The 12,524-nt window shown below is 53.2% G+C and overlaps 1 long non-coding RNA gene across 8 annotated transcripts in view; it reads left to right on the top strand.

The window, feature by feature from the left end:
• LOC102165127 overlaps positions 1-12,272 on the top strand; it is a 35,327-nt gene extending 23,055 nt beyond the window's left edge. For 4 of the 8 annotated variants that reach the window (XR_002339005.1, XR_001306623.2, XR_002339003.1 and 1 more), the window contains 4 exons: positions 4,075-7,750; positions 8,467-8,558; positions 9,222-9,379; positions 10,505-11,903. This is a non-coding gene — a long non-coding RNA (uncharacterized LOC102165127). Of the gene's footprint in view, positions 1-3,102; positions 3,881-4,074; positions 7,751-8,466; positions 8,559-9,221; positions 9,380-9,471; positions 9,656-10,309 lie in introns of those variants that run through there. The other 4 variants (XR_002339009.1, XR_002339006.1, XR_002339004.1 and 1 more) reach the window with 4 other exon arrangements.

Below are 12,524 nucleotides of genomic sequence, written 5' to 3'. Positions count from 1 at the left end.
AGTTCAGCGTTCTCAGGAGGGCTGTGGTAGAACCAAGGTAATTGCATTCTTAGTAATCCCATGTGCACCTCAAAGCATTCTTCTGAAAAGAAGCCCACCCTCCACTTGATGCCCAAGGGGTCCAGGACAGCAGGACCCCTCTGGATTGTAGCCCCCAGGCTGTTGGTGCCAGGATTCCTTACTCAACAACATGGGCCCTTTGCCTGATGAGAGCCCCCTGGCTTGACCCATCCTCCCTCACTGTTCTTCTGGAAAAAGATCCCTACTTTCTTTGGGGGGCCAGCTCCTCTCTCCACCCTACAGAAGTAGGTGGGCCCTGTAGGAGTTTTCACATTGTCACATGCCCTCACTCTCTCAGTTCAGCCAATTCAGGAGGAGTGGGCTCCTGACCCAAACCTGGCCAATCAGCTCCTTCTCTGTGGTGGTGGTGGTTGTTGTTTTAAACTGGAACTAGGAGTTCCCATTGCGGCTCAGAGGATTAAGAACTCGACATAGTGTCTATGAGGACACAGGTGTGATCCCTGGCCTCACTCAGTGGGTTAAGGATCCAGTGTTGCTGTGAGCTGCGCTGTAGGCCACAGCTGTGGCTCGGAGCTGGCATTCCTGAGGCTGTGGCATAGTCTGGCAGTTGTAGCTCCAATTTGATCCCTGGCCCAGGCACTTCCATATGCCACAGGTGTGGCCGTAAAAAGAAAAAAGAAAAAGAAAAACCTGGAACAGGGTGGGGGACAGTTACACCCACTCTGGTGGGGACTCTCGATCTAAGAGTAGGTATGTTTTCACAAAGCAGAGAAGCCAATTTGAGTAGGAGAGGAAAGCTGAAGAGAGAGGCAGAAGTAAGGAGGAAAAGAAGAGGGTAGGCACTGGGGGAGGGGAGGCAGCTGGCAGCATCCTAGCCCCTGGGCCAGCTGTGGCCCTGCCCCTCCCGACAGTCCAGTTAGTTGCTGCCTCCCTGAGCACTGCCCCTTTTGCCTTAGCTAGATGGAAATGGAGTTTGTCACCGTCTGTCCTGTTCCCACCGAATCCCCAGGGTCTGCCCCAAGCCTAGCACAGAGCAGGAGTGGCGTCAGCACCTGTCAATGAAGGAAGGAAGGAAGAAATGGACACACACAAAAGAAGAATGTCTATGGAGTTCCCATTGTGGCACAGTGGTTAACGAATCTGACTAGGAACCATGAGGTTGTGGGTTCGGTCCCTGGCCTTGCTCAGTGGGTTAAGGTTGCCGTGAGCTTCGGTGTAGGTTGCAGACTGGCTCGATCCTGTTGCTGTGGCTCTGGTAGGCGGTGGCTACAGCTCCGATTAGACCCTAGCCTGGGAACCTCCACATGCTGGGGAAGCAGCCCTAGAAAAGACCAAAAAAAAAAAAAAAAAAAGAATGTCCAGGCTGCAGAGGGGAGAGGGCTTAACTCTACCTGGGGAGATGTCAGGAACTGCCTGGGGTGGGAGGTGGTATTTGAAACGGGAGTTGAGGGGTGAATAGGAGTTTTCTGGGGATGATTGTGGGGGAAGAGGCTAGAGAGGACAACAGGGACTAGGTTGAAGGAGGATTAACTCTCAGACAAAAAATTAGGACTCCTACAAATAGGGGCCCATCTAGGGCTGAATCCTAAGTGTCCCTGATGATGCCAGAGCTGTACCTGAGTGTTATCCATGTGAGGTCTTGGCGCCCCTAAGCTCCCCTTGTGCCCCTGCTTCTAGAGGCCCTGCTATTAGGAAAACTGGGTTCTCCCACCCACCCTACAACACTCCTACGGCTGCCCTCCAGGGGTCCCTGAGAAGCCCCCTAGATGCAGAAGACCGGCCCCTTTAGGTCCTGATCCTCCCTGACTTCTGGGTGGCTTTCCACATTCTGCCCTTGACGCCTTCCTGCCCCCTCCCCCGCAGCTCCTTCTCTGCCCCCCTGGGGTCTCCTCTTACTGGGCCCATGGCCCTTCCTTAAATGTCAGTGGCCTCCTAGTGCCTGTTACTCGTTCCCCCTCGCTCTGCAGTCGCCCTGGACACTCTCATCCATTCGTGGGGCTTTGAGGACCCTTAGCGTGGGGGACTGCCGAGGATCCCCCTCCCATCAGCTCCAGACCCAAGCATCCAGTGACTGGACCTTCTCCTCCAGGCTGTTGGGCAGGCCCCTCGGACTCAGACACCTCCTGAATCGGACACATGGTTCCCCGGCTCCCACTGCTGTTTGTCCCCACAGTCTTATTTGTGCAGCACTCCCGTTACCTGCAGGTTCCTGGCCCCACAGAAGAGAAGGAAGGAGGCTGCAGGAGAGCAGGACTGAGCGCACAGACTCTGGTCACACGGCTTGATTAGGACTGGGGACCAGGCAGTGTTGCTCACCTCCGCCCCCAGGCAGGCCTCCCGGGGCTGGGGCAGTAAATGTTGACCTGATCGATTTCCACCACGCTCGCAAGTAGCGGTCAGCTACTGACCACACTGTCAATTATTCAGGCTCCCTGGGACTCCAGTGAGAGCGACGACAGTTTAACTAAAACACGGTTCTGCTGTCCTCACACCTCCGACTTGCCCTCAGAGGCCTGGGCAGGGCGGGCTGGCCAGCCCAGGGCTCCTCCCCAGCCCTCACTCCCTCCCCTACCCAGACGTCTGTCCAGGAGTTGCCAGCTTCCCATCTTCCCAGGCCAAGGCCTGGAGGGCAGAACTGGGATGGGGGCAGGATGTGACCTGAGGCACATCTCAGTTCTGCTCTGTGCCACATAGATTTCCTTGTAACCAGAGGCAGGTGATCTGGGAGGCATAGCTGTCCATGGGGACAGAGCCGGGCCATCAAGGAGAAATCATTTTAAACTTGCTTTAAAATTTGCAAAACTCTCAATGACGTCCATCATCATGTGGGGACCAGATGGTACATAAATAAAAATGCATGCGTTGGGAGTTCCCATCGTGGCTCAGAAGTAATGAACCCGACTAGTATCCACAAGGACAAGGGTTGGATCCCTGGGCTCGCTCAGTGGGTTAAGGATCTGGCGTTGCTGTGAGCTGTGGTGTCAGATCCTGCATTGCTGTGGCTGTGGTGTAGGCCGGCAGCTGTAGCTCCGATTTGACCCCTAGCCTGGGAACCTCTGTATGCTGTGGTTGTGGCCCTAAAAAGCAAAAAAAAAAAAAAAAAAAAAGCATTCATTGGATAGTCGTTTACTGAACAAGCCAGGCACTTTACTAGGGGCTCCAGGGAGAGGCAAGAATATCAATTCAGCCCCGCCCTCAAGTCTTAGTAGTGAACACTAGTGATACTGGGACTTACAATGCGTTAGGGAAGGTTCCAGACACGCGGCCGTCTTCAGAACATAGTACTGTCATAACCACCCAGGAGGTGGCTGCTGGAAGAGTTTTTACAGGGGAGGAAAGAGTTTACAGACAAGCGCAGAGACGTACAGCCGAGGTCACACGGCCTGCGCAAGCGGCGGAGGCAGAAGCTGAGCCCAGTTTCAAGGCCTCTGACCAAAGTTGTATGAGGGGCTTTGGTCAAGGTTAGGCTGCTGATCATCTAAATAATGATCTAATGACCGAGCCGTGGAGGAGCGACCAGAACTAAGCGATCCCTGTGCGGGGAGGGGTGACTTGTCCGAGAAGCCTTTCTAGATGGGTCCTTAGAGCTAAGAAGTTCCGGAAGGGGAGTTTGATGGGGGAAGATTCCAAGGGAGGGGGGAACCAACCTTCCGCGTAGGGAGCTCTGCCAGAGTGGAGGTGGGTCGCGGGGCACCGCCCCACCCCCCGGGACACCCTCAGGGCAGCGGACAGTGCGGGCCAATAGCTGTGCGGCAGCCGCCCCTGACCACACCCACTTCCTCTTTGTCCGCCGGCTGTATGTTTAGATCGCTTACCTCCCTTTGACACCGGTGGGCTGGCAGGATCTGGGTCTCCCTGGGTAATTTTTTATAGTCTCCCACCCACGCGGCTCTGTCTCGGCCCCTCCCTCCAGGGACCTGAGCTGCGGAGCTTCCTCGGAGGCAGTCACACTTGGGTCCGTTTGAGTCCCAGGACGCCACTCAAGGGCCTGCTGACCTCTCTCCACCTCTCATCTTGCCATCTGTTTCCTCCCTCTCTTCCTGCCCCTTCAAGGCCACTCCAAGATCCCTCTCTGTGGCGGACACTGGGCTGGGCGCTGGCAAGACAGACCTAAAAGTGACAGAGGTGCTCGAGTCAAGGTGAATGTATATGATTCATCGTGCAAACGGGGACATGTGTGAAGGGAAGTCTACTAATAATTATGGTGGGAACGCAGCGTAAACCCTGGCAAACCAAGGTGCAAGGTCACTCCCGTTAAATAGAAAAGTGAGGGGAGACTTAATCGATGGAGGACAGGCAGAGGGGAGTCTTGGCAGGGGTAATGGCAGGTACGGGGATGTGGCAAGCTTGGGGACAAGTGGAGAGTTTATGGTGGCAAGGATGTGGTGTGTGCTGCGGAGAAGGAGCAGAAGAGAGGCCGGGGTCTCCAGGCAGTAAGAGGTGGGCAGTTTGGAACAACTAGAACAGGATGGCAGACACCTTGCAGCTGCCAGCCCTGGACCCATGGCAGGATCACTAAGTGACCATCACACTCCTTCCCACTGATTCAGCCTCACGGCCCTCCACACAGTGTTGGGGGGCGGGGAGGGGGCCAGTCACTGCCAGCGGAAAAGCTGGGCCCCAGATGAAACCTATTTGCCATTGGAGGCTAAGCGGTGGATACAAGTGTGGACTTTGCTGGAGATGAGGCTGGAGTTCAAACTGAAAGAGACCTAGAATGTGGGGGAAGGAGCTAGAATGTTGTCTAGGTATTAGGGAGCCATCAGAGGGTGTTGGGGGGAGGGATATAACTAGACTAACATTTCAGGAGTTGGTCTAAATGATCACTGCCATTGGTGGAAGGACCTGGAATGACAGGGTGAGAATGGATGGGGCTCTGACCGGATGTGGAGCAGAGATGTGGAGCAGAGACGTGGGGCTGAAGGCCGAGAAGAGGTTTTTCATGGGGCAGGGAAAGAAGAGGCAGGCAGATAGGCCTCTGGAGTCCTGGCCCCAGTGGGAAGACTGTTGGCAGGGAGGTGTAACAGCACAGCAGGAGGTCCTGATAGGAATCTTTGTTCCAGAGGCCGCCCTGAGACTCTGTGCCCCCAGGGGGAAGGAGGCCCAACAGGTCCGGTGGCTTTTACTGTGGAGAGCATCAGAGCCTGGAGAAATTCACCTTTAGAGGGAAACAAACCATCATGAAATGCACCCCCCTCCCCCCCACTCAGGGCCCCTCCGCAGAGGAGAGGAGGTGGCCCTGGTACTGCTTATAATGTCTGGGGGTAACTGCAAGAGGGGGGCACTGACACGTCATCCCTGATTGGATGTCTGCTTAGCCATGGGCTGCCACCTGCCCCAGGGTCACCAGAAAGGGACATGGGGGCACAGTGCCAGGGTAAGGGCCTTTGGTTTCTGGCTCCAGGGAGGCACAGTGGTTGAGTGGAGCCACCAGCTGTGGCCAGTTGAAGGAAGTGGAGGCTGCAGGCTCCCTGGAGTCTTCTCAGCCTAGGGCCAGGGTCTCAGCCCTGGGGGTGGGTGTGGGGAGCTCAGAGCACAGGGTGGCTTTGTCTGAGGAGGGGCCACCAGTGTCTGGGAGAGGGGCCAGGAATTGAGTCCCTGGTCAGTGGAACCCTGGGGGCCTCCACCTGCTACCACCAGATCTACAGGCGTTGAGCTAATTCCACCACAGCCGTGACTCTCCAAAGGGGAACCACAGCCTGGCCAGGTGCCTCTAGAAGGACGACCATTCCCTCTGTCTTCTCCCTTAACCCCAGCCCTGGGGTGAGCCCAGAGGAAGGGCGTGGATGCATGTGTGACAGAGACGACACAGGCACATACGTGCACATTAACACACTCAGGCCCCCAGAGCTCCCAGCTTGGCTCACCTTGTGGTGGAAGAAGAAAGTTTGGAATCAAATCTGAGCCTGAACGGTTTTTTTGGTTTTGGTTTTTTTGGCTGCTCGCATGGCATGTGGAAGTGCTCGGAATAAGGATTGAACCCACGTTGTAGCCGTGACCCAAGCCCCTACAGTGACAATGCAGGATCCTTAACCCACTGTACCACAAGAGAACGCCTGAGCCTAAAGTTTTACAAGGCCCAGGTCTTGGGAGTTCCTATTGTGGCACAGAGGGTTAAGAATCTGACTGCAGCGTCTGGAGTTGAGGCATAACATGGGTTTGATCTCTGGTTTGGCGCAGTGGGTTAAAGGATCTGGCGAGGCCACAGCTATGGCACAGGTCACAGCTCTGGCTCAGATTCAGCCCCTGGCTCAGAACGTCCTTATGCAGAGGTGTGGCCATTAAAAAAGTAAACTCCCAGAGCTTAACCAGAATGAGACTGCTTTTATATCCAAAAGTGTCTAAACGTTAGAAACTGGACCAAATACTGTCAAAGGTGCAGAACTCCCCTCTGGTGGAGGGGCTCACAGAGCCCAACTGGTAGCTGTTCTTCGAAAAATAAAGCTGTGCCCAAATTGTAACCCAGTGAATGACCCGAAGGTCTTTAATGAGCCGTTTCCAAGGGGAACACAGAAAGGGGATGGGATTTGAAGGGGAAAGATGATCAGAGACCGGGATGGAACGAAGCTTTATTGAATGAATTAGGCAGAGGGGTCCGGGAAGGTCGGACAACTGTCTGTCCACCCCCTGCAAGGTCTGGGAGCGCTGTCCCTATGGGAATCGTGGGGTCACTCTGTCAGTGGTTGGGCTTCTGCCCTCAACCCAATGCTGAGCCCCCTCTAGGTTGGTTTCAGACTTGAGGAGACCTCTCCCTCCAAGGCCGGGCCTGAATCTCAGGATCCCTTAACCTTAAGTGGGCCCCGTGGGCCAGGCCTGAAACCAGGGAGGTGACCTTCCAGAGAGGAAGGGGCCAGCAGCCAGAGCTTGGTCCTCGCTTAGCCTGTCACCCCTGGGGCCAGGGCGGGAAGACAGCAGAGGGAAGAGGAGGAGGAGAGCTTTGGCCAAGGGTGGGGTCGGATTCCCCCAGGTCCGGCTCCCTTGTGAGAGGTGGCGGGTAAGGAAAGAACGTGTGAACGAGGGAGTCTTGCCCCCAGTGCCTAGCGCTGCAGAGAGGGGTTCGGTTCGTGTCGGGGTGTCTGAGGGTGAGGGGTCTGGGGTGATCCAGGGGGATGGGTGTGAGGTCGGGGGCCCTCAGGAGAAGGACATCTGGATGTCATCAGAGTCGAGCAGACGTGCAGCCTTGGAGCCAAAGCAGAGAGCACGAAGAGGCGGCGAGGAGAAGGGAGCCTCGGAGGAGCCTGTATTTGGAGGCGGGAGGAAAAGCTGCAGGAACTGGCCCAAGAGCTCCGCAGCCGCCAGATCCTGGCCGGCCTCCGGGCCCTGCTGGCAGCTGACAAGATGCATCTCTCAACTGCTCTGGAAAACCTAATGGCCTTGAGTCTGCCCAGGTGGGCAGCGGGACAAATGTACCTCCCCGCTTCCTGCACCCCCTCCTCGGGCTCTGGCGGCTGCTCAGGGCCGCCTCTGAGACCGCCCCACCCTGGCCAGCGGCACCCTCCTCCCTCTTGGGGCTCAGCGTTCCAGACTTTCTCCTCATCAGAGTTTACCAGGCAGGTCTGATTCTCTCTCCCGAGTCCCCCGCCAAGTTCTGCCTGGCTCCCTGCCCCTCTCTCTCCTCTTCTTAGAGCAGGAGCCAGTTGAGGCCTGCGATGAGCCTCGAGCCAGGCCCGGGGACCCTTCCCACCCAAGGCAACGAAGCCAGCCCACTGCCGCTCAGAAGTCCCTCTGCGTGAGTTCCGACAAGCCCGGCTTCCAGTCTGGCTCAGACACGGAGATCCGGAGACTTCCAACCCCTCCCTGGTCCTTTGCTCACTTATGTCATCGGCCCCCTCCCTGCCGGACATAAGCTGGGGTCTTGGTCTTCACACCCCAGCCCAGGGCTGGAAGCTGGGGATGCAGAAGGGGAGCTGATGTGGGCGAATAGCCTCAGTTCCCCATCTGTACTTCACCCATTTATCAACTGGGGCGTCCCTGGGATTTCCAAGACATCAGTTCAAATCCGTATCCCACACCGTGTGGAAATGCAAAGCTATCCCCAAAGCTTTGGAGCATTCTGGAATGGTTTGCATTTTCACACTCTCCTCTGCCTCAGAGCTGCGGCTTCTGCTAAATTCATTTAGCATCTGGCTTGGGCCTCTGACCTAGGTCTGCTGTGTTGTTTTCACGCAGCTCTGACTAAGACATGGAATGTGGCCGTCGCCTTCTGCTCTTTCCACCAGAAACCCACCGCGGAAGGTGTTTGTGTGTGAGGCTGGCAGAGGGAGGTTTAGGGAAGTCAGAGGGATGGTTTCAAGTGCTGTGAGAACAACAACCTCAAACAGATGTTCTTAAAACTTCTTTGGTCCACCCAGCCCTGGGAGGGTTTCACGGGACTCTTTACCTCACACAGTTCCCTGGCCTCATCCTGGCTCTTCATCTTTTCCCTTTTTTCTTTTTTCTTTACAGTTGAGGAGTTCCTGTTGTGGTGCAGTGGAAATGAACCCGACTAGTATCCATGAGGACGCAGGTTCGATCCCTGGCCTCACTCAGTGTGTCAGGTATCCTGCCTTGCTGTGAGCTGCGGTGTAGGTCGCAGACGTGCTCGAAACCCATGTTGCTGTGGCTGGTGGTGTGGGCCGGCAGCTGTAGCTCCGATTCAACCCCTAGCCTGGGAACTTCCATAGGCCCCGAGTGCGGCCCTAACAAGCAAAAAAGAAAAAGCAGAGTTGATGTACAATATTATATAAGTCACGTGTGTATGACATAGTGATTGACAATTTTTTAAAGATTATACTTCATTTACTTAGCTATACTTCGTTATTATAAGACATCGGTCTCTCAGTTGTACAATGATCCTGGCTCTTTTCGTCTTCCTTTTCACAGCTCTCTTCCTTGAGAGGCAAAACAGTCCAGTAGTTAAATGCAAGAGGTCTGTTCCCAGATGGCCTGGCTCTGTGAGCCTGGCTTTGCATCTTATCATCTGTGTGATAAGACGGGAATTACCTTACCTCTCTGAACCTCAATTTCATCTATAAATGAGGATAATAAAAGTTGAAGATAACAGGATTGACAGTGAAGATTTCATAAAGCAAACCACTTAGGATTTCAAAAAACAAAGCCCTTAGCTGAGTGTTAATAACTTTAGCCATTATTATTATTATTTATTTTATTTTATTTTATTTTATTATTAATCACCCTTCCAAATTTTTCTACTCTCCCAGGCAGAACAATTCAACCTTTCCAGGCCCAATCCCAAATCCTGCCCAACTTTGCACAGTCCAGCCTGGGAAGGCGCAGACACAGAAAGGACCCGTCTTTGAACAGAACTGGCCTTCCTTCCAGGGCAGCCAGCTGACATTGACCATGGGCTCCCTCACAGGTAAATGGGCTGAACAGTGACTCCATACAGTACGCAAAGGCTATGCCCTTTCTTTCCCTTTCTGTCTGCCCCCTCTCCCCCATCTCCATTAGGCTGAAAGTAAACAGTGACCAGTGTGGCAGATCCAGGGTCTACTGGGCATCCGTTAAGACTCCAGCCTTACTGAGCTATTGGGAACGGGGTGCTGACTTCCAGGGGTCTCTGCCCAGCCTGGAGTTGCTGGGGCCACCTTTTCGAGCTCATGGGAAAACCTACCTAATAAAAGATGCACCAGCAGGAGTTCCCGTCGTGGCGCAGTGGTTAACGAATCTGACTAGGAACCATGAGGTTGCGGGTTCGGTCCCTGCCCTTGCTCAGTGGGTTAAGGATCTGGCATTGCCGTGAGCTGTGGTGTAGGTTGCAGACGCGGCTTGGATCCCGCGTTGCTGTGGCTCTGGTGTAGGCCGGTGGCTACAGCTCCGATTTGACCCCTAGCCTGGGAACCTCCATATGCCACGGGAGCGGCCCAAGAAATAGCAACAACAAAAGACAAAAAAAAAAAAAAAAAAAAAAAAAAAAAAGATGCACCAGCAAAAAAAGACACAGCTTCCCAGGGATGTCATTTGAGCTCTTAAATTCCCCCATACCTGGATTCGTCCCTTGAGTTTTCCAGTTTTGTGAGCCCCCAAATCCCTCTTTTCTTGCTTAAGCTCATTTGGTTTGAGCTTCTGTCACGTAAAATTGAATGAATCTTGACTAGCTTTCAACTAAAAATGGGCTGTATTATAAAGCAACAGTGAATGTCTCGGAATCCCCTGCAGGAAGCATAACCAGAAATCGAAGGAATGAAAAGGCTGCCTCTGACCCCATGTCTCTCTCTCCTATCTGAGGCCGCACCATCTCCCATTTCTGCTTTTTTTCTCTGCATATCTCCTTCTTTTTCCTCTGCAGACCAGTGTTTCTGCTGACTCTTTGGCTCCTCCAGAAAAGGTCCCAGGGCTGATTATCATTGGCCCAGATTGGGTCATGTGACCACCCTGACCCATTCGTTTTGATTGGCCAGAAGGGCCATTACCTGCAGATGGGTCCACCCCACCTAAACTAAGTAGCCTCAGAATGGGTGAAGAACTATTTTTTTTTTTTTAGATCAAAGTGCTATTTTCAGAACAACGGGGAAAGAATGCCAAATACACCCCTCCCAAAAAAAAAACCATGGAATTAAGGGAATTTCTGTTTTACAAGCCACCTGAGTCCTGACTAAGTAAGCTCAGGGCCAGCACCTTGTCCCAGAAGAACAGCTCTGATAGGGGCTTTCGCCTGTGACAGCAACTTCTGGAGAACCGGTTTAGCCTGGGCTATCTCCAGTCTCTGTTGACATCACACCACATATCAGAGGGGACCTGGCCCTGACTCTGGCTCCAACATGTCCTTCCATGGCGACATCTGAGTTTTGTCAAGACCCTACTACATGGAATCGTAGGAGGTGGGGGAGTTCCAGGGGGAGAAGCAGGTAAGTAAGGAGGGCATCGTGGAAGAGGTGGCCCTGCTCAGAGGACGGACAGCAAGAACCCCTCAAGGCTGTAATTAAGAAGACACATAATTGCAAGTGTTGGCAAGGATCTGGAGAACTTGGCGCCCTCATACCCTGCTGGTGGGAATATAAAATGGCACAGAAAACAGTCTGGCACATCCTCAAAAAGTTAAGGAGTTCCCGTCATGGCGTAGGGGTTAACAAATCCGACTAGGAACCACGAGGTTGCGGGTTCAATCCCTGGCCTCGCTCAGTGGGTTAAGGATCCAGCGTTGCTGTGAGCTGTGGTGTGGGTCGCAGACGTGGCTCGGATCCTCTGTTGCTGTGGCTCTGGCGTAGGCCGGTGGCTACAGCTCCGATGAGAACCCTAGCCTGGGAATCTCCATATGCCATGGGTGCGGCCCTAGAAAAGGCAAAAAGACAAAAAAAATGCAAAAAAAAAAAAAAGTTGAACGTAGAGCTACCGTATGACGCAGTTATTCCACCCCTAGCTGTGTATCCAAGAGAAATGAAAACACATGTTCACACAAAAACTTGTACATGAATCTTCACAGTAGTGTTTTTCATAATTGCCAAAAAATAGAAACAGCCTAAATGTCCACCAGCGGATGAATGGATAAATAAAATGAGGTGTGTCCCAACAATGGACTATTGTTCCGCCATAAGAGGAATATCTGCTACAACGTGATTGAAACTGGAAAGTCTTTTTATGTGAAAGAGTCCAGTCAGTCACTGGAGTTCCCCGGTGGTTCAGCGGGTTAAAGATCCTGCATTGTGGAGTTCCTGTCAAGGTTCAGTGGTTAATGAACACAAGTAGCATCCATGCGGATGCTGGTTTGATCCTTGGCCTCGATCAGTGGGTTAAGGATCCGGCGTTGCCGTGAGCTGTAGTGTAGGTCGAAGACGCAACTTGGATCCTGTGCTGCTGTGGCTGTGGCTGTGGTATAGGCCAGTGGCTACAGCTCAGATTGGACCCTAGCCTGGGAAACCTCCATATGCTGAGGAAGTGGCCCTAAAAAGACAAAAAAAAAAAAAAAAAAAAAGATCCTGCATCGTCACTGCTGTAGCTTGGGTCGCTGCTGTGACATGGGTTCAACCCCTGGCCTGGGAGCTTTTGTGTGCTGTGGGTATGGCCAAAAAAAAGCCAGTCACATAAGACCGTGTATTATATGATTCCATTCATCTGAAATATCATGCACAGGCAAAAAAATAGTGGTAGAAGGTAGATTAGAGATTGTCTGTAGCTGGGGGTGGGTGGCAGAATTGGGGTGAAAAAAGGAAGTCATGCTAATGGGAATTGGGGGGGTTGCAAATCGATTGTTGTGATGGTTGCGTAATTGTGTAATTGTGAACACACAAAGAACTTGAATTGGACACTTTAAATGGGTGAATTGTGTTGTGTGTGAATGATATCTCTGAATAGCCATTACCAGAAAAGAAGAAGGAAAAAAGAATACATCTGGAGGTCGGGGAAGAGGGGCGGCCTGGGGAACCCCGGGATGTCAGGGCCAACTGCCTGATAAGCCTTGGATTCCAAAACAAGTGAAAGGTATTTGGGGCCTGAGAGTCCAGCCCTGGATGAATAGCCTCTCTGATGAAAAAGGGGAGGAGTTCCCATCGTGGCACAGCGGAAAC

The sequence above is a fragment of the Sus scrofa genome, chromosome 1, assembly GCF_000003025.6.
Source record: "Sus scrofa isolate TJ Tabasco breed Duroc chromosome 1, Sscrofa11.1, whole genome shotgun sequence".
In the NCBI taxonomy this organism is placed as follows: domain Eukaryota; kingdom Metazoa; phylum Chordata; class Mammalia; order Artiodactyla; family Suidae; genus Sus; species Sus scrofa.
The sequence above is the reverse complement of the archived record's forward strand: the minus strand, read 5'-3'. Positions and strand labels throughout refer to the sequence as shown.